The following is a 21,771-nucleotide window of genomic DNA, read 5'->3' as shown; positions in this document are numbered from 1 at the left end:
ATAGGTTTATAGTCGAAAATTTAAGTTACATGTCAATTACTAAAGAGGTAGTCATTTCCGTCGAAAGAACGACATCTTGATGACCATTTTGAAAAACATACTTTCACTTTGAGTTTAACCAATATTTTTGGATATAGTTTCATGTTCATATGAAAAATCATTTTCCCAGAAGAACAACTTTTAAATCAAAGTTTATCATAGTTTTTAATTATCCAAACCAAAACAGCCCCCGGTTTCACTATGACGGCGTATATCCGATTTTATGGTGTTCATCGTGTTTCCATGTTTTAAATCATTAAGTTAGCATATCATATAGATATAGAACATGTGTTTAGTTGATTTTAAAAGTCAATTTAGAAGGATTAACTTTTGTTTGCGAACAAGTTTAGAATTAACTAACTATGTTCTAGTGATTACAAGTTTAAACCTTCGAATAAGATAGCTTTATATGTATGAATCGAATGATGTTATGAGAATCATTACTACCTCAAGTTTTCTGGATAAAACTACTGGAAATAATAAAAATGGATCTAGCTTCAAAGGATCCTTGGATGGCTTGAAAGTTCTTGAAGCAGAATCATGACACGAAAACAGTTCAAGTAAGATTTTCATTCGAAATAAGATTGTTATAGCTGTAGAAATTGAATCAAAGTTTGAATATGAATATTACCTTGAATTAGAAAGATAACCTATTGTAAATAACAAAGGTTCCTTGATCTTAGATGATTACTTGAAATGGATTAGAAAGCTTGGAAGTAGAGTTGCAAACTTGGAAGTATTCTTGATTTTTATGAAACTATACTTATGGATTTTATGAAGAACACTTAGAACTTGAAGATGGAAATTGAGAGAGATCAATTAGATGAAGAAAATTGAAGAATGAAAGTGTTTGTAGGTGTTTTTGGTCGTTGGTATATGGATTAGATATAAAGGATATGTAATTTTGTTTTCATGTAAATAAGTTATGAATGATTACTAATATTTTTGTAATTTTATGAGAAATTTCATGCTAGTTACCAAATGATGGTTCCCACATGTGTTCGGTGACTCAGATGGGCTACTAAGAGCTGATCATTGGAGTGTATATACCAATAGTACATACATCTAAAAGCTGTGTATTGTACGAGTAGGAATACGGGTGCATACGAGTAGAATTGTTAATGAAACTGAACGAGGATGTAATTGTAAGCATTTTTGTTAAGTAGAAGTAGTTTGATATGTGTCTTGAAGTCTTTCAAAAGTTTAAGAATACATATCAAAACACAACATGTATATACATTCTAATAGAGTCGTTAAGTCTTCGTTAGTCGTTACATGTAAGTGTTGTTTTGAAATCTTTAAGTTAACGATCTCAATTAATGTTGTTAACCTAATGTTAATTATATCAAATGAGATGTTAAATTATTATGTTATCATGATATTATGATGTATGAATATATCTTAATATGATATATACATTAAAATATCGTTACAATTATAATCGTTACATATAAGTCTCGTTTCATAATTCTTGAGTTAGTAGTCTTGTTTTTACATATGTAGTTCATTGTTAACATACTTAATGATATATTTAAATATCATTTTATCATGTTAAATATAGTGTATCAATATCTTAATATGATACATATGTATTTAGTAGACGTTATCATAACGATAATCGTTATATATATCATTTCGAGTTTCTTAACTTAGTAATCTCATTTCTTATGTATATCACACATTGTTAATATACTTAGTGAGATACTTACTCATCATAATCTCATGTCAACCATATATATATGTCTATATATACCACAACATGTAGTTTTTACAAATTTGTAACGTTCGTGAATCGCCGGTCAACTTGGGTGATCAATTGTCTATATGAAACTTATTTCATTTAATCAAGTCTTAACAAGTTTGATTGCTTAACAAGTTGGAAACATTTAGTCATGTAAATATCAATCTCAATTAATATATATAAACATGGAAAAGTTCGGGTCACTACAGTACCTACCCGTTAAATAAATTTCGTTCCGAAATTTTAAGCTGTTGAAGGTGTTGACGAATCTTCTGGAAATAGATGCGGGTATTTCTTCTTCATCTAATCTTCACGCTCCCAGGTGAACTCGGGTCCTCTACGAGCATTCCATCAAACCTTAACAATCGGTATCTTGTTTTGATTAAGTCTCTTAACCTCACGATCCATTATTTCGACGGGTTCTTCAATGAATTGAAGTTTTTCATTGATTTGGATTTCGTCCAACGGAATAGTGAGATCTTCTTTACCAAAATATTTCTTCAAATTCGAGACGTGAAAAGTGTTATGTACAGCCGCGAGTTATTGAGGTAGCTCCAGTTGGTAAGCTACTGGTCCGACACGATCTATAATCTTGAATGGTTCAATGTACCTTGGATTTAGTTTCCCCCGTTTACCAAATCGAACAACTCCTTTCCAAGGTGAAACCTTAAGCATGATCATTTCTCCAATTTCAAACTCTATATCTTTTCTTTTACTGTCCGAGTAGCTCTTTTGAAGACTCTGGGCGGTTTTCAATCGTTGTTGAATTTGGATGATTTTCTCGGTAGTTTCTTGTATTATCTCCGGACCCGTAATCTGTCTATCCCCCACTTCATTCCAAAAAATCGGAGACCTGCACTTTCTACCATAAAGTGCCTCAAACGGCGCCATCTCAATACTAGAATGATAACTGTTGTTGTAGGAAAATTCTGCTAACGGTAGGTGTCGATCCCAACTGTTTCCGAAATCAATAACACATGCTCGTAGCATGTCTTTAAGCGTTTGTATCGTCCTTTCGCTCTGCCCATCAGTTTGTGGATGATAGGCAGTACTCATGTCTAGACGAGTCCCCAATGCTTGTTGCAACGTCTGCCAGAACCTTGAAACAAATCTACCATCCCTATCAGAGATAATAGAGACGGGTATTCCATGTCTGGAGACAACCTCCTTCAAATACAATCGAGCCAACTTATCCATTTTGTCATCTTCTCTCATTGGCAGGAAGTGTGCTGAATTGGTGAGACGATCAACTATTACCCAAATAGTATCATAACCACTTGCAGTCCTTGGCAATTTAGTAATGAAATCCATGGTAATGTTTTCCCATTTCCATTCCAGGATTTCAGGTTGTTGTAGTAGACCTGATGGTTTCTGATGTTCAGCTTTGACCTTAGAACACGTCAAACATTCTCCTACATATTTAGGAATATCGGCTTTCATACTCGGCCACCAAAAATGTTTCTTGAGATCTTTATACATCTTCCCCGCTCCGGGATGTATTGAATATCTAGTTTTATGTGCTTCCTTAAGTACCATTTCTCTCACATCTCCAAACCTTGGTACCCAAATTTTATCAGCCCTATATCGGGTTCCATCTTCCCGAATATTAAGATGTTTCTCTGATCCTTTGGGTATCTCATTCTTCAACTTTCCTTCTTTTACAACCCCCTGTTGCGCCTCCTTTATTTGAGTAGTAAGGTTAGTACGAATAATTATATTCATAGCTTTTACCCGTATAGGTTCTCTGTCCTTTCTACTCAAAGCGTCAGCTACCACATTCTCCTTCCCCGGGTGGTATCGAATCTCAAAATCATAATCATTCAACAGTTCAATCCACCTGCGTTGTCTCATATTTAATTGCTTCTGATTAAATATATGTTGGAGACTTTTGTGATCGGTATATATAATACTTTTGACCCCATATAAATAATGCCTCCAAGTCTTTAATGCAAAAACAACAGCACCCAATTCCAAATCGTGAGTCGTATAATTTTGCTCGTGAATCTTCAATTGTCTAGACGCATAAGCAATCACCTTCGTTCGTTGCATTAATACACAACCGAGACCTTGCTTTGATGCATCACAATAAATCACAAAATCATCATTCCCTTCAGCCAATGATAATATAGGTGCCGTAGTTAGCTTTTTCTTCAATAACTGAAACGCCTTCTCTTGTTCATCCTTCCATTCAAATTTCTTCCCTTTATGCGTTAATGCAGTCAAGGGTTTTGCTATTTTGGAGAAATCTTGGATGAATCTTCTGTAGTAACCAGCCAATCCTAAAAATTGACGTATATGCTTCAGAGTTTTTGAGGTTTCCCACTTTTCAACGGTTTCGATCTTTGTCGAGTCCACCTGGATACCTTCTTTGTTCACTATGTGACCGAGGAATTGAACTTCTTCCAACCAAAATGCACACTTTGAAAACTTAGCGTACAGTTTTTCTTTCCTCAATACTTCTAGCACTTTTCTCAAATGTTCTTCGTGCTCTTGATCATTCTTTGAGTAATAAGTATGTCATCGATGAAAACAATGACAAACTTATCAAGATATGGCCCACACACTCGGTTCATAAGGTCCATGAACACAACTGGTGCGTTAGTCAATCCAAACGGCATAACCATAAACTCGTAATGACCATAACGCGTCCTAAAAGCAGTTTTTGGAATATCATCCTCCTTTACTCGCATTTGATGATATCCAGAACGTAAATCGATTTTCGAATAAACCGACGAGCCTTGTAGTTGATCAAATAAGTCATCAATTCTCGGCAGTGGATAACGGTTTTTGATGGTAAGTTTATTCAACTCTTTGTAGTCAATACACAACCTAAATGTACCATTTTTCTTGGTCGAATGAAACCACGTTCTAATAGTTCTTGCAGTTGGCTTTGCAGTTCTTTCATCTCGCTGGGTGCGAGTCTGTAAGGAGCATGAGCTATTGGTGCAGCTCCTGGTACAAGATCTATTTGAAATTCAACAGATCGATATGGAGGTAGTCCCGGTAATTCTTTCGGAAATACATCGGGAATTTCTTTTGCGACGGGAACATCATTGATGCTCTTTTCTTCAGTTTGTACTTTCTCAACGTGTGCTAGAACAGCATAGCAACCTTTTCTTATTAGTTTTTGTGCCTTGAAATTACTAATAAGATGTAGCTTCATGTTGCCCTTTTCTCCGTACACCATTAAGGGCTCTCCTTCTTCTCGTACAATGCGAATTGCATTTTTGTAACATACGATCTCTGCTTTCATCTCCTTCAGCCAGTCCATGCCAACTATTATATCAAAAATCCCTAACTCTACTGGTATCAAATCAATCTTAAATATTTCGCTACCCAGTTTAATTTCTAGATTCTGGCATATATAATCTGCTGAAATTAATTTACCGTTTGTTAATTCGAGTAAAAATTTACTATCCAACGGCGTCAATTGACAACTTAATTTAGCACAAAAATCTCTACTCATATAGCTTCTATCCACACCCGAATCAAATAAAACGTAAGCAAATTTATTGTCAATAAGAAACGTACCCGTAACAAGTCCCGGGTCTTCCTGTGCCTCTGCTGCATTAATATTAAAAACTCTTCCGCGGCCTTGTCCATTCGTGTTCTCCTGGTTCGGGAAATTTCTAATAATGTGGCCCGGTTTTCCACATTTATAACAAACTACATTGGCATAACTTGCTCCGACACTACTTGCTCCACCATTACTCGTTCTGACACCATTTGTTCCTTTCGTTCTGTTAACCCCTGGTCCGTAGACCTCACACTTCACCACGCTATGACCATTTCTTTTACACTTGTTTCAAAATTTGGTACAGAACCCCGAGTGATACGTTTGACACCTTTGGCATAGCTGCTTCTGATTGTTGTTGTTGTTGCGGTTGTTATTGTTGTTGGGATGATTGTTGTAGTTGTTGTTGTTGTTGTTGTTGTTGTTGTGCCGTTTGTTGTAGTTGCGATTGATGTTGCGATTGTTGGGATAGTTGTTGTTGTATTGGTGACTCTTATCACCGTTTTCCTCCCACTTTCTTTTGACTAGCTTCACGTTGGCCTCTTCGGCCGCCTGTTCTTTAATTCTTCCCTCAATCTGGTTCACTAGTTTGTGAGCCATTCTACATGCCTTTTGTATGGGGGCAGGCTCGTGTGAATTTATATCTTCTTGGATTTTCTACGGTAACCCTTTCACAAACGCGTCGATCTTCTCTTCCTCATCTTCGAACGCTCTCGGACACAATAGGCACAATTCTGTGAATCGTCTTTCGTATGAAGTAATATCGAATCCCTGTGTTCGTAACCCTCTAAGTTCTGACTTGAGCTTATTGACCTCGGTTCTGGGACGGTACTTCTCGTTCATCAAGTTATTGAATGCTGACCATGGTAGCGCATAAGCAGCATCTTGTCCCACTTGCTCTAGATAGGTATTCCACCATGTTAACGCAATACCTGTGAAGGTATGCGTAGCGTACTTCACTTTGTCTCCTTCAGCACACTTACTTATGGCAAACACCGATTCAACTTTCTCGGTCCACCGTTTCAATCCGATTGGTCCTTCGGTCCCATCAAATTCTGAAGGTTTGCAGGCAGTGAATTCCTTGTAGGAGCATCCTACACGATTTTTCTTGCGCCGTTAGCTAAATTGCTAGATTCAGAGTTATTGTTGGTATGTAGCGCGGTCTGTACTGCGGCTATGTTTGAAGCAAGAAAGGCATGAAATTCCTCTTCGCTCATATTCAAGGTGTGTCGAGTAGTCGGTGCCATTTCCTTCAAAATAGTCAAATGAAACAAGTTAATCATACAAAATATTAAGAGTAGTCAATAGTATCTCGTAGCATAATATGAACTCATTTTTAAAAGCTTTTTCTTCATATTAGCGTTTTGTAAGTTTAAATTCGGGTACTACCTACCCGTTAAGTTCATACTTAGTAGCTAATATACAATTCAACTACTACAATTCCATATGAAAAACTGATTATAATAATATATCACATACAAATATTCTTTAAACTTACAACTTTGCTATATTACATATAACATGAAATATAGTACACTATGATACAGGACAGTTTTGAAGATAAATCTAGTTAATACGCAAGTTGTTCAGCAAAGGAAATAAAGACACATAATTCATAAGTCCAGAACCAAGTCATGCATTCTGGTTTTACTAAGACGACTTCCCATCCTTGGTCTTGTGGAAAATAACCGTTATGACCATTGGCTAGGCAGCATGTTGTAATGTCGTCAAAAGTACGAGGGTTTCGTAATGTCCAACAGCCCCGTAATAATCTAAAAACCTTGTTTCTCACCCCAACTACTGAATCCGTCACTTGTGGGAAAGTTTTATTTAAAAGCTGCAATCCGATGTTCTTTTTCTCACTTTGATAAGAAGCGAACATCACTAACCCGTAAGCATAACATGCTTCTTTATGTTGCATGTTAGAAGCTCTTTCTAATTCACGAAATCCTATGTTGGGATATTTTGAGTCAAAATAGGTTCTTAACCCGTAGCGTAAAATTACATTTGGGTTCCCCGCATTTAACGCTTTAAAGAAAACACAGGGTAACTTAAAGTCTCCCCAATGTGATATACCCCACCTATCAAAGGAAAGCCTTTTATAAACTAAGGCATTTTTGAAAAGTCTTTCAAATGTTTGACAAGTTAATTTCGCCATAACTAAATGTGCTGATGAATTCTGACCGACTCTAGACAAGATTTCCTCAATCATATCCTCTGGTAGGTCTTCTAAAATATTCGGTTGTCTACCCTTAACGTCCATTTTGTTTTTATACTGTAAATTAGACAAGGATTAGATTCGTAATAACAAACAATACAAGCAATTTTTACATAGAACATAAAAGTACAAGCACACTACAATACATTTATTACACAACATGCTCACACCCTTCTAATCTGAATCACTGGTTTCTTCTTCTTCGAACTTGGTTCGTTTTCCTAATTTTCTAGTGATGTTCCTCTAATACGAGCCGTCATTTTCCACATTGGTTTAGAAAAACCTGGTGGTTTAGAGGTTCCCGGGTTATTGTCACGATATTGAAAATACGGGTGTTGACGGTACATATAAAGTTCATCGGGGTCAGAATCAGATTTCTCTATTTTGATGCCTTTTCCCTTATTATTTTCTTTTGCCTCATTAAATTGGGTCGGGGTAATTTCTATAACATCATCGGAATCCTCATCAGGATCCGATTCATCGGAAAATTGGTAATTTTCCCAATATTTTGCTTCCTTAGCGGAAACATCATTGACCATTATTAACTTTGGTCCATTGGTTGAGGATTTTCTTTTATTTGACCGGTTTTCTGTAGTTCCTACTATTCCCCCCTCCGGAACCTCTTCTTCTTCCGGTTCCTCTTCTTCTGGTTCCTCTTCTTCCAGTTCCTCTTCTTCCGGTTCCGTTTCCTCTTCTTCCGGTTCTTCTGGAACTTGTGAATCTTGCCAATATATATTCGACTCTTCGTTATTATTAGTTGAGTCAATGGGATTTGTGCTAGAGGTAGACATCTATCACACAATATCAAACATGTTAAGAGATTAATATATCACATAATATTTACATGTTAATAATATATAGTTTCCAACAAAAATGTTAAGCAATCATTTTTAATGAAAACACGGTCGAAGTCCAGACTCACTAATGCATCCTAACAAACTCGATAAGACACACTAATGCAAATTTTCTGGTTCTCTAAGACTAACGCTCTGATACCAACTGAAATGTCCCGTTCATATTGATTATAAACGTTCCATATTAATTGATTTCGTTGCGAGGTTTTGACCTCTATATGAGACGTTTTTCAAAGACTGCATTCATTTTTAAAATAACCATAACCTTTATTTTATCAATAAAGGTTTTAAAAGCATTACGTAGATTATCAAATAATGATAATCTAAAATATACTGTTTACACATGACCATTACATAATGGTTTACAATAGAAATATATTACATCGACATATATTTCTTGAATGCAGTTTTTACACAATATCATACAAACATGGACTCCAAATCTTGTCCTTATTTTAGTATGCAATAGCGGAAGCTCTTAGTATTCACCTGAGAATAAACATGCTTTAAACGTCAACAAAAATGTTGGTGAGTTATAGGTTTAACCTATATATATATATATATATATATATATATATATCAAATCGTAACAATAGACCACAAGATTTCATATTTCAATACACATCCCATACATAGAGATAAAAATCATTCATATGGTGAACACCTGGTAACCGACATTAACAAGATGCATATATAAGAATATCCCCATCATTCCGGGACACCCTTCGGATATGATATAAATTTCGAAGTACTAAAACATCCGGTAATTTGGATGGGGTTTGTTAGGCTCAATAGATCTATCTTTAGGATTCGCGTCAATTAGGGTGTCTGTTCCCTAATTCTTAGATTACCAGACTTAATAAAAAGGGGCATATTCGATTTCGATAATTCAACCATAGAATGTAGTTTCACGTACTTGTGTCTATTTTGTAAATCATTTATAAAACCTGCATGTATTCTCATCCCAAAAATATTAGATTTTAAAAGTGGGACTATAACTCACTTTCACAGATATTTCCTTTCTCGGAAATAAGACTTGGCCACGGATCGATTCACGAACCTATACAAATATGTACATATATATCAAAGTATGATCAAAATATAATTACAACCATTTTTATTATGTTTTAAAGATTTGAGTGTATTAAGTCAGCTGTCCTCGTTAATAATCTACAACTAGTTGTCCACAGTTAGATGTACAGAAATAAATCGATATATATTATCTTGAATCAATCCACGACCCAGTGTATACACGTATCAGGCTAGATCACAACTCAAAGTATATATATTTTTAGAATCAACCTCAACCATGTATAGCTAACTCCCACATTACTGCATATAGAGTGTCTATGGTTGTTCCAAATAATATATATACATGGGTCGATATGATATGTTAAAACATTTGCATACGTGTCTATGGTATCCCAAGATTACATAATATATTAGAATACATGTATAATACAATATAAGTTAGCTAGGATATGATTTGTATAGATTTGTTAAACATTTCCCGTAGCTAAAAAGATCAAAAATATCCAATCTTGTTTTACCCATAACTTCTTCATTTTAAATTTGTTTTGAGTGAATCAAATTGCTATGGTTTCATATTGAACTTTAATTTAAGAATCCAAACATAAAAAGTATAGGTTTATAGTCAGAAATTTAAGTTACATGTCAATTACTAAAGAGGTAGTCATTTCCATCGAAAGAACGAAATCTTGATGGCCATTTTGAAAAACATACTTTCACTTTGAGTTTAACCAAGATTTTTGGATATAGTTTCATGTTCATATGAAAAATCATTTTCCCAGAATAACAACTTTTAAATCAAAGTTTATCATAGTTTTTAATTATCCAAACCAAAACAGCCCCCGGTTTCACTACGATGGCGTATATCCGATTTTATGGTGTTCATCGTGTTTCCAGGTTTTAAATCATTAAGTTAGAATATTACATAGATATAGAACATGTGTTTAGTTGATTTTAAAAGTCAAGTTAGAAGGATTAACTTTTGTTTGCGAACAAGTTTAGAATTAACTAAACTATGTTCTAGTGACTACAAGTTTAAACCTTCGAATAAGATAGCTTTATATGTATGAATCGAATGATGTTATGAACATCATTACTACCTCAAGTTTTCTGGATAAAACTACTGGAAATGAGAAAAATGGATCTAGCTTCAAAGGATCCTTGGATGGCTTGAAAGTTCTTGAAGCAGAATCATGACACGAAAACAGTTCAAGTAAGATTTTCACTCGAAATAAGATTGTTATAGATGTAGAAATTGAATCAAAGTTAGAATATGAATATTACCTTGAATTAGAAAGATAACCTACTGTAAATAAAAAAGGTTCCTTGATCTTAGATGATTACTTGGAATGGATTAGAAAGCTTGGAAATAGATTTGCAAACTTGGAAGTATTCTTGATTTTTATGAAACTATACTTATGAAATTTATGAAGAACACTTAGAACTTGAAGATGAAACTTGAGAGAGATCAATTAGATGAAAAAAATTTAAGAATGAAAGTGTTTGTAGGTGTTTTTGGTCGTTGATATATGGATTAGATATAAAGGATATGTAATTTTGTTTTCATGTAAATAAGTCATGAATGATTACTAATATTTTTGTAATTTTATGAGATATTTCATGCTAGTTGCCAAATGATGGTTCCCACATGTGTTAGGTGACTCACATGGGCTGCTAAGAGCTGATCATTGGAGTGTATATACCAATAGTACATACATCTAAAAGTTGTGTATTGTACGAGTACGAATACGGGTGCATACGAGTAGAATTGTTGATGAAACTGAACGAGGATGTAATTGTAAGCATTTTTGTTAAGTACAAATACTTTGATATGTGTCTTGAAGTCTTTCAAAAGTGTAAGAATACATATCAAAACACAACATGTATATACATTCTAATAGAGTCGTTAAGTCTTCGTTAGTCGTTACATGTAAGTGTTGTTTTGAAATCTTTAAGTTAACGATCTCAATTAATGTTGTTAACCCAATGTTTATTATATCAAATGAGATATTAAATTATTATGTTATCATGATATTATGATGTATGAATATCTCTTAATATGATATATACATTAAAATATCGTTACAACGATAATCGTTACATATAAGTCTCGTTTCGTAATTCTTGAGTTAGTAGTCTTGTTTTTACATATGTAGTTCATTGTTAACACACTTAATGATATATTTAAATATTATTTTATCATGTTAAATATAGTGTATCAATATCTTAATATGATACATATGTATTTAGTAGACGTTATCATAACGATAATCGTTATATATATCATTTCGAGTTTCTTAACTTAGTAATCTCATTTCTTATGTATATCACACATTGTTAATATACTTAGTGAGATATTTACTCATCATAATCTAATGTCAACCATATATATATGTCTATATATACCACAACATGTAGTTTTTACAAATTTGTAACGTTCGTGAATCGCCGGTCAACTTGGGTGATCAATTGTCTATATGAAACGTATTTCATTTAATCAAGTCTTAACAAGTTTGATTGCTTAACACATTGGAAACATTTAGTCATGTAAATATCAATCTCAATTAATATATATAAACATGGAAAAGTTCGGGTCACTACAGTACCTACCCGTTAAATAAATTTCGTCCCGGAATTTTAAGCTGTTGAAGGTGTTGACGAATCTTCTGGAAATAGATGTTGGTATTTCTTCTTCATCTGATCTTCACACTCCCAGGTGAACTCGGGTCCTCTACGAGCATTCCATCGAACCTTAACAATCGGTATCTTGTTTTGCTTAAGTCTCTTAACCTCACGATCCATTATTTCGACGGGTTCTTCAATGAATTGAAGTTTTTCATTGATTTGGATTTCATCCAACGGAATAGTGAGATCTTCTTCAGCAAAACATTTCTTCAAATTTGAGACGTGGAAAGTGTTATGTACAGCCGCGAGTTGTTGAGGTAGCTCCAGTTGGTAAGCTACTGGTCCGACACGATCTATAATCTTGAATGGTCCAATGTACCTTGGATTTAGTTTCCCCCGTTTACCAAATCGAACAACTCCTTTCCAAGGTGAAACCTTAAGCATGACCATTTCTCCAATTTCAAACTCTATATCTTTTCTTTTACTGTCTGTGTAGCTCTTTTGTCGACTCTGGGCGGTTTTCAATCGTTGTTGAATTTGGATGATTTTCTCGGTAGTTTCTTGTATTATCTCCGGACCCGTAATCTGTCTATCCCCCACGTCATTCCAACAAATCGGAGACCTGCACTTTCTACCATAAAGTGCCTCAAACGGCGCCATCTCAATACTAGAATGATAACTGTTATTGTAGGAAAATTCTGCTAACGGTAGGTGTTGATCCCAACTGTTTCCGAAATCAATAACACATGCTCGTAGCATGTCTTCAAGCGTTTGTATCGTCCTTTCGCTCTGCCCATCAGTTTGTGGATGATAGGCAGTACTCATGTCTAGATGAGTCCCCAATGCTTGTTGCAACGTCTGCCAGAACCTTGAAACAAATCTACCATTCCTATCAGAGATAATAGAGACGGGTATTCCATGTCTGGAGACAACCTCCTTCAAATACAATCGTGCCAACTTATCCATTTTGTCATCTTCTCTCATTGGCAGGAAGTGTGCTGACTTGGTGAGACGATCAACTATTACCCAAATAGTATCATAACCACTTGCAGTCCTTGGCAATTTAGTAATGAAATCCATGGTAATGTTTTCCCATTTCCATTCCGGGATTTCAGGTTTTTGTAGTAGACCTGATGGTTTCTGATGTTCAGCTTTGACCTTAGAACATGTCAAACATTCTCCTACATATTTAGCAATATCGGCTTTCATACCCGGCCACCAAAAGTGTTTCTTGAGATCTTTATACATCTTCCCCGCTCCGGGATGTATTGAATATCTGGTTTTATGTGCTTCCTTAAGTACCATTTCTCTCACATCTCCAAACCTTGGTACCCAAATTCTATCAGCCCTATATCGGGTTCCGTCTTCCCGAATATTAAGATGTTTCTCTGATTCTTTGGGTATCTCATTCTTCAACTTTCCTTCTTTTACAACCCCCTGTTGCGCCTCCTTTATTTGAGTAGTAAGGTTAGTACGAATAATTATATTCATAGCTTTTACCCGTATAGGTTCTCTATCCTTTCTACTCAAAGCGTCAGCTACCACATTCGCCTTCCCCGGGTGGTATCGAATCTCAAAATCATAATCATTCAACAGTTCAATCCACCTGCGTTGTCTCATATTCAGTTGCTTCTGATTAAATATATGTTGGAGACTTTTGTGATCGGTATATATAATACTTTTGACCCCATATAAATAATGCCTCCAAGTCTTTAATGCAAAAACAACAGCACCCAATTCTAAATCGTGAGTCGTATAATTTTGCTTGTGAATCTTCAATTGTCTAGACGCATAAGCAATCACCTTCGTTCGTTGCATTAATACACAACCGAGACCTTGCTTTGATGCGTCACAATAAATCAAAAAATCATCATTCCTTTCAGGCAATGACAATATAGGTGCCGTAGTTAGCTTTTTCTTCAATAACTGAAACGCCTTCTCTTGTTCATCCTTCCATTCAAATTTCTTCCCTTTATGCGTTAATGCAGTCAAGGGTTTTGCTATTTTGGAGAAATCTTGGATGAATCTTCTGTAGTAACCAGCCAATCCTAAAAATTGACGTATATGCTTCGGAGTTTTTGGGGTTTCCCACTTTTCAACGGTTTTGATCTTTGCCGGGTCCACCTGGATACCTTATTTGTTCACTATGTGACCGAGGAATTGAACTTCTTCCAACCAAAATGCACACTTTGAAAACTTAGCGTACAGTTTTTCTTTCCTCAATACTTCTAGCACTTTTCTCAAATGTTCTTCATGCTCTTGATCATTCTTTGAGTAAATAAGTATGTCATCGATGAAAACAATGAAAAACTTGTCAAGATATGGCCCACACACTCGGTTCATAAGGTCCATGAACACAGCTGGTGCGTTAGTCAATCCAAACGGCATAACCATAAACTCGTAATGACCATAACGCATCCTAAAAGCAGTTTTTGTAATATCATCCTCCTTTACTCGCATTTGATGATATCCAGAACGTAAATCGATTTTCGAATAAACCGACGAGCCTTGTAGTTGATCAAATAAGTCGTCAATTCTCGGCAGTGGATAACGGTTTTTGATGGTAAGTTTATTCAACTCTCTGTAGTCAATACACAACCTAAATGTACCATCCTTCTTTCTGACAAACAAAACAGGAGCTCCCCATGGTGATGTGCTTGGTCGAATGAAACCACGTTCTAATAGTTCTTGCAGTTGGCTTTGCAGTTCTTTCATCTTGCTGGGTGCGAGTCTGTAAGGAGCACGAGCTATTGGTGCAGCTCCTGGTATAAGATCTATTTAAAATTCAACAGATCGATGTGGAGGTAGTCCCGGTAATTCTTTCGAAAATACATCGGGAAATTCTTTTGCGACGGGAACATCATTGATGCTCTTTTCTTCAGTTTGTACTTTATCGACGTGTGATAGAACAGCATAGCAACCTTTTCTTATTAGTTTTTGTGCCTTCAAATTACTAATAAGATGTAGCTTCGTGTTGCCCTTTTCTCCGTACACCATTAAGGGTTCTCCTTCTTCTCGTACAATGCGAATTGCATTTTTGTAACATACGATCTCTGCTTTCATCTTCTTCAGCCAGTCCATGCCAACTATTATATCAAAAATCCCTAACTCTACTGGTATCAAATCAATCTTAAATATTTCGCTACCCAGTTTAATTTCTAGATTCTGGCATATATAATCTGCTGAAATTAATTTACCGTTTGTTAATTCGAGTAAAAATTTACTATCCAACGGCGTCAATTGACAACTTAATTTAGCACAAAAATCTCTACTCATATAGCTTCTATCCGCACCTGAATCAAATAAAACGTAAGCAGATTTATTGTCAATAAGAAACATACCCGTAACAAGTCCCGGGTCTTCCTGTGCCTCTGCCGCATTAATATTGAAAACTCTTCCGCGGCCTTGTCCATTCGTGTTCTCCTGGTTCGGGAAATTTCTAATAATGTGGCCCGGTTTTCCACATTTATAACAAACTACATTGGCATAACTTGCTCCGACACTACTTGCTCCGCCATTACTCGTTCCGACAACATTTGTTGCTTTCGTTCTGTTAACCCCTGGTCCGTAGACCTCACACTTCGCCGCGCTATGACCATTTCTTTTACACTTGTTTCAAAATTTGGTGCAGAACCCCGAGTGATACTTTTCACACCTTTGGCATAGCTGCTTCTGATTATTGTTGTTGTTGCGATTGTTATTGTTGTTGGGATGATTATTGTAGTTGTTGTTGTTGTTGTGCCGTTTGTTGTAGTTGCGATTGATGTTGCGATTGTTGGGATAGTTGTTGTTGTATTGGTGACTCTTATCACCGTTTTCCTCCCACTTTCTTTTGACTAGCTTCACGTTGGCCTCTTCGGCCGCCTGTTCTTTAATTCTTCCCTCAATCTGGTTCACTAGTTTGTGAGCCATTCTACATGCCTTTTGTATGGAGGCAGGCTCGTGTGAACTTATATCTTCTTGGATTCTCTCCGGTAACCCTTTCACAAATGCGTCGATCTTCTCTTCCTCATCTTCGAACGCTCTCAGACACAATAGGCACAATTCTGTGAATCGTCTTTCGTACGAAGTAATATCGAATCCCTGTGTTCGTAACCCTCTAAGTTCTGACTTGAGCTTATTGACCTCGTTCTGGGACGGTACTTCTCGTTCATCAAGTGCTTGAATGCTGACCACGGTAGCGCGTAAGCAGCATCTAGTCCCACTTGCTCTAGATAGGTATTCCACCATGTTAACGCAATACCTGTGAAGGTATGCGTAGCGTACTTCACTTTGTCTCCTTCAACACACTTACTTATGGAAAACACCGATTCAACTTTCTCGGTCCACCGTTTCAATCCGATTGGTCCTTCGGTCCCATCAAATTCTGAAGGTTTGCAGGCAGTGAATTCTTTGTAGGAGCATCCTACATGATTTCTTGTGCCGTTAGCTGTATTGCTAGATTCAGAGTTATTGTTGGTATGTAGCGCGGCCTGTACTGCGGCTATGTTTGAAGCAAGAAAGGCACGAAATTCCTCTTCGCTCATATTCAAGGTGTGTCGAGTAGTCGGTGCCATTTCCTTCAAAATAGTCAAATGAAACAAGTTAATCATACAGAATATTAAGAGTAGTCAATAGTATCTCGTAGCATAATATGAACTCATTTATAAAAGCTTTTTCTCCATATTAGTGTTTTATAAGTTTAAATTCGGGTACTAACTACCCGTTAAGTTCATACTTAGTAGCTAATATACAATTCAACTACTACAATTTCATATGAAAAACTGATTATAATAATATATCACATACAAATATTCTTCAAACTTACAACTTCGCAATATTACATATAACATGAAATATAGTACACTATGATACAGGACAATTTTGAAGATAAATCTAGTTAATACACAAGTTGTTCAGCAAAGGAAATAAAGACACGTAATTCATAAGTCCAGAACCAAGTCATGCATTCTGGTTTTACTAAGACGACTTCCCATCCTTGGTCTTGTGGAAAATAACCGTTATAACCATTGGATAGGTAGCATGTTGTAATGTCGTCAAAAGGACGAGGGTTTCGTAATGTCCAACAGCCCCGTAATAATCTAAAAACCTTGTTTTTCACCCCAACTACTGAATCCGTCACTTGTGGGAAAGTTTTATTTAAAAGCTGCAACCCGATGTTCTTTTTCTCACTTTGGTAAGAAGCGAACATCACTAACCCGTAAGCATAACATGCTTCTTTATGTTGCATGTTAGAAGCTCTTTCTAATTCATGAAATCTTATGTTGGGATATGTTGAGTCAAAATAGGTTCTTAACCCGTAGCGTAAAATTGCATTTGGGTTTCCCGCATTTAACGCTTTAAAGAAAACACGGCGTAACTTAAAGTCTCCCCAATGTGATATACCCCACCTATCAAAGGAAAGCCTTTTATAAACTAAGGCATTTCTGGGAAGTCTTTCAAATGTTTGACAAGTTAATTTCGCCATAACTAAATGTACTGATGAATTCTGACCGACCCTAGACAAGATTTTCTCAATCATATCCTCTGGTAGGTCTTCTAAAATATTCGGTTGTCTACCCTTAACATCCATTTTGTTTTTATACTGTAAAATAGACAAGGATTAGATTCGTAATAACAAACAATACAAGCAATTTTTACATAGAACATAAAAGTACAAGCACACTACAATACATTTATTACACAACATGCTCACACCCTTCTAATCTGAATCACTGGTTTCTTCTTCTTCGGACTTGGTTCTTTTTCCTAATTTTCTAGGGATATATGATGTTCCTCTAATACGAGCCATCGTTTTCCACATTGGTTTAGAAAAACCTGGTGGTTTAGAGGTTCCCGGGTTATTGTCACGATATTGAAAATACGGGTGTTGACGGTACATATAAAGTTCATCGGGGTCGAAACAGATTTCTCTATTTTGATGCCTTTTCCCTTATTATTTTCTTTTGCCTCATTAAATTGGGTCGGGGTAATTTCTATAACATCATCGGAATCCTCATCAAGATCCGATTCATCAGAAAATTGGTAATTTTCCCAATATTTTGCTTCCTTAGCGGAAACACCATTGACCATTATTAACTTTGGTCCATTGGTTGAGGATTTTCTTTTATTTGACCGGTTTTCTGTGGTTCCTACTATTCCCCCCTCCGGAACCTCTTCTTCTTCCGGTTCCTCTTCTTCTGGTTCCTCTTCTTCCAGTTCCTCTTCTTCCGGTTCCTTCCGGTTCTTCGGGAACTTGTGAATCTTGCCAATATATATTCGACTCTTCGTTATTATTAGGTGAGTCAATGGGATTTGTGCTAGAGGTAGACATCTATCACACAATATCAAACATGTTAAGAGATTAATATATCACATAATATTTACATGTTAATAATATATAGTTTCCAACAAAAATGTTAAGCAATCATTTTTAAAGAAAACACGGTCGAAGTCCAGACTCACTAATGCATCCTAACAAACTCGATAAGACACACTAATGTAAATTTTCTGGTTCTCTAAGACCAACGCTCTGATACCAACTGAAATGTCCCGTTCATATTGATTATAAACGTTCCATATTAATTGATTTCGTTGCGAGATTTTGACCTCTATATGAGACGTTTTTCAAAGACTGCATTCATTTTTAAAACAACCATAACCTTTATTTTATCAATAAAGGTTTTAAAAGCATTACGTAGATTATCAAATAATGATAATCTAAAATATACGGTTTACACATGACCATTACATAATGGTTTACAATAGAAATATATTACATCGACATATGTTTCTTAAATGCAGTTTTTACACAATATCATACAAACATGGACTCCAAATCTTGTCCTTATTTTATTATGCAACAGCGGAAGCTCTTAGTATTCACCTGAGAATAAATATGCTTTAAACATCAACAAAAATGTTGGTGAGTTATAGGTTTAACCTATATATATCAAATCGTAACAATAGACCACAAGATTTCATATTTCAATACACATCCCATACATAGAGATAAAAATCATTCATATGGTGAACACCTGGTAACCGACATTAACAAGATGCATATATAAGAATATCCCCATCATTCCGGGACACCCTTCGGATATGATATAAATTTCGAAGTACTAAAGCATCCGGTACTTTGGATGGGATTTGTTAGACCTAATAGATCTATCTTTAGGATTCGCGTCAATTAGGGTGTTTGTTCCCTAATTCTTAGATTACCAGACTTAATAAAAAGGGGCATATTCGATTTCGATAATTCAACCATAGAATGTAGTTTCACGTACTTGTGTCTATTTTGTAAATTATTTATAAAACCTGCATGTATTCTCATCCCAAAAATATTAGATTTTAAAAGTGGGACTATAACTCACTTTCACAGATATTTCCTTCCTCGGAAATAAGACTTGGCCACGGATCGATTCACGAACCTATACAAATATGTACATATATATCAAAGTATGATCAAAATATAATTACAACCATTTTTATTATGTTTTAAAGATTTGAGTGTATTAAGTCAGCTGTCCTCGTTAATAACCTACAACTAGTTGTCCACGGTTAGATGTACAGAAATAAATCGATATATATTATCTTGAATCAATCCACGGCCCACTGTATACACGTCTCAGGCTAGATCACAACTCAAAGTATATATATTTTTGGAATCAACCTCAACCCTGTATAGCTAACTCCAACATTACTGCATATAGAGTGTCTATGGTTGTTCCAAATAATATATATACATGGGTCGATATGATATGTCAAAACATTTTCATACGTGTCTATGGTATCCCAAGATTACATAATATATTAGAATACATGTATAATACAATATAAGTTAGCTAGGATATGATTTGTATAGATTTGTTAAACATTTCCCGTAGCTAAAAAGATCAAAAATATCCAATCTTGTTTTACCCATAACTTCTTAATTTTAAATCCGTTTTGAGTGAATCAAATTGATATGGTTTCATATTGAACTCTAATTTAAGAATCCAAACAGAAAAGGTATAGGTTTATAGTCGAAAATTTAAGTTACATGTCAATTACTAAAGAGGTAGTCATTTCCGTCGAAAGAACGACATCTTGATGACCATTTTGAAAAACATACTTTCACTTTGAGTTTAACCAAGATTTTTGGATATAGTTTCATGTTCATATGAAAAATCATTTTCACAGAAGAACAACTTTTAAATCAAAGTTTATCATAGTTTTTAATTATCCAAACCAAAACAGCCCCCGGTTTCACTATGACGGCGTATATCCGATTTTATGGTGTTCATCGTGTTTCCAGGTTTTAAATCATTAAGTTAGCATATCATATAGATATAGTACATGTGTTTAGTTGATTTTAAAAGTCAAGTTAGAAGGATTAACTTTTATTTACGAACAAGTTTAGAATTAACTAACTATGTTCTAGTGATTACAAGTTTAAACCTTCGAATAAGATAGCTTTATATGTATGAATCAAATGATGTTATGAACATCATTACTACCTCAAGTTTTCTGGATAAAACTACTGGAAATGAAAAAAATGGATCTAGCTTCAAAGGATCCTTGGATGGCTTGAAAGTTCTTGAAGCAGAATCATGACACGAAAACAGTTCAAGTAAGATTTTCACTCGAAATAAGATTGTTATAGTTGTAGAAATTGAATCAAAGTTTGAATATGAATATTACCTTGAATTAGAAAGATAACCTACTATAAATAACAAAGATTCCTTGATCTTAGATGATTACTTGGAATGGATTAGAAAGCTTGGAAGTAGACTTGCAAACTTGGAAGTATTCTTGATTTTTATGAAACTATACTTATGGAATTTATGAAGAACACTTAGAACTTGAAGATGAAACTTGAGAGAGATCAATTAGATGAAGAAAATTGAAGAATGAAAGTGTTTATAGGTGTTTTTGGTCGTTGGTATATGGATTAGATATAAAGGATATGTAATTTTGTTTTCATGTAAATAAGTCATGAATGATTACTAATATTTTTGTAATTTTATGAGATATTTCATGCTAGTTGCCAAATGATGGTTCCCACATGTGTTAGGTGACTCAGATGGGCTGCTAAGAGCTGATCATTAGAGTGTATATACCAATAGTACATACATCTAAAAGTTGTGTATTGTACGAGTACGAATACGGGTGCATACGAGTAGAATTGTTGATGAAACTGAACGAGGATGTAATTGTAAGCATTTTTGTTAAGTACAAGTACTTTGATATGTGTCTTGAAGTCTTTCAAAAGTGTAAGAATACATATCAAAACACAACATGTATATACATTCTAATAGAGTCGTTAAGTCTTCGTTGGTCGTTACATGTAAGTGTTGTTTTGAAATCTTTAAGTTAACGATCTCAATTAATGTTGTTAACCCAATGTTTATTATATCAAATGAGATATTAAATTATTATGTTATCATGATATTATGATGTATGAATATCTCTTAATATGATATATACATTAAAATATCGTTACAACGATAATCGTTACATATAAGTCTCGTTTCGTAATTCTTGAGTTAGTAGTCTTGTTTTTAAATATGTAGTTCATTGTTAACACACTTAATGATATATTTAAATATCATTTTATCATGTTAAATATAGTGTATCAATATCTTAATATGATACATATGTATTTAGTAGACGTTATCATAACGATAATCGTTATATATATCATTTCGAGTTTCTTAACTTAGTAATCTCATTTCTTATGTATATCACACATTGTTAATATACTTAGTGAGATACTTACTCATCACAA

The sequence above is a fragment of the Rutidosis leptorrhynchoides genome, chromosome 4 (assembly GCF_046630445.1).
Source record: "Rutidosis leptorrhynchoides isolate AG116_Rl617_1_P2 chromosome 4, CSIRO_AGI_Rlap_v1, whole genome shotgun sequence".
NCBI lineage: Eukaryota > Viridiplantae > Streptophyta > Magnoliopsida > Asterales > Asteraceae > Rutidosis > Rutidosis leptorrhynchoides.
This window is presented reverse-complemented; position numbering follows the sequence as displayed.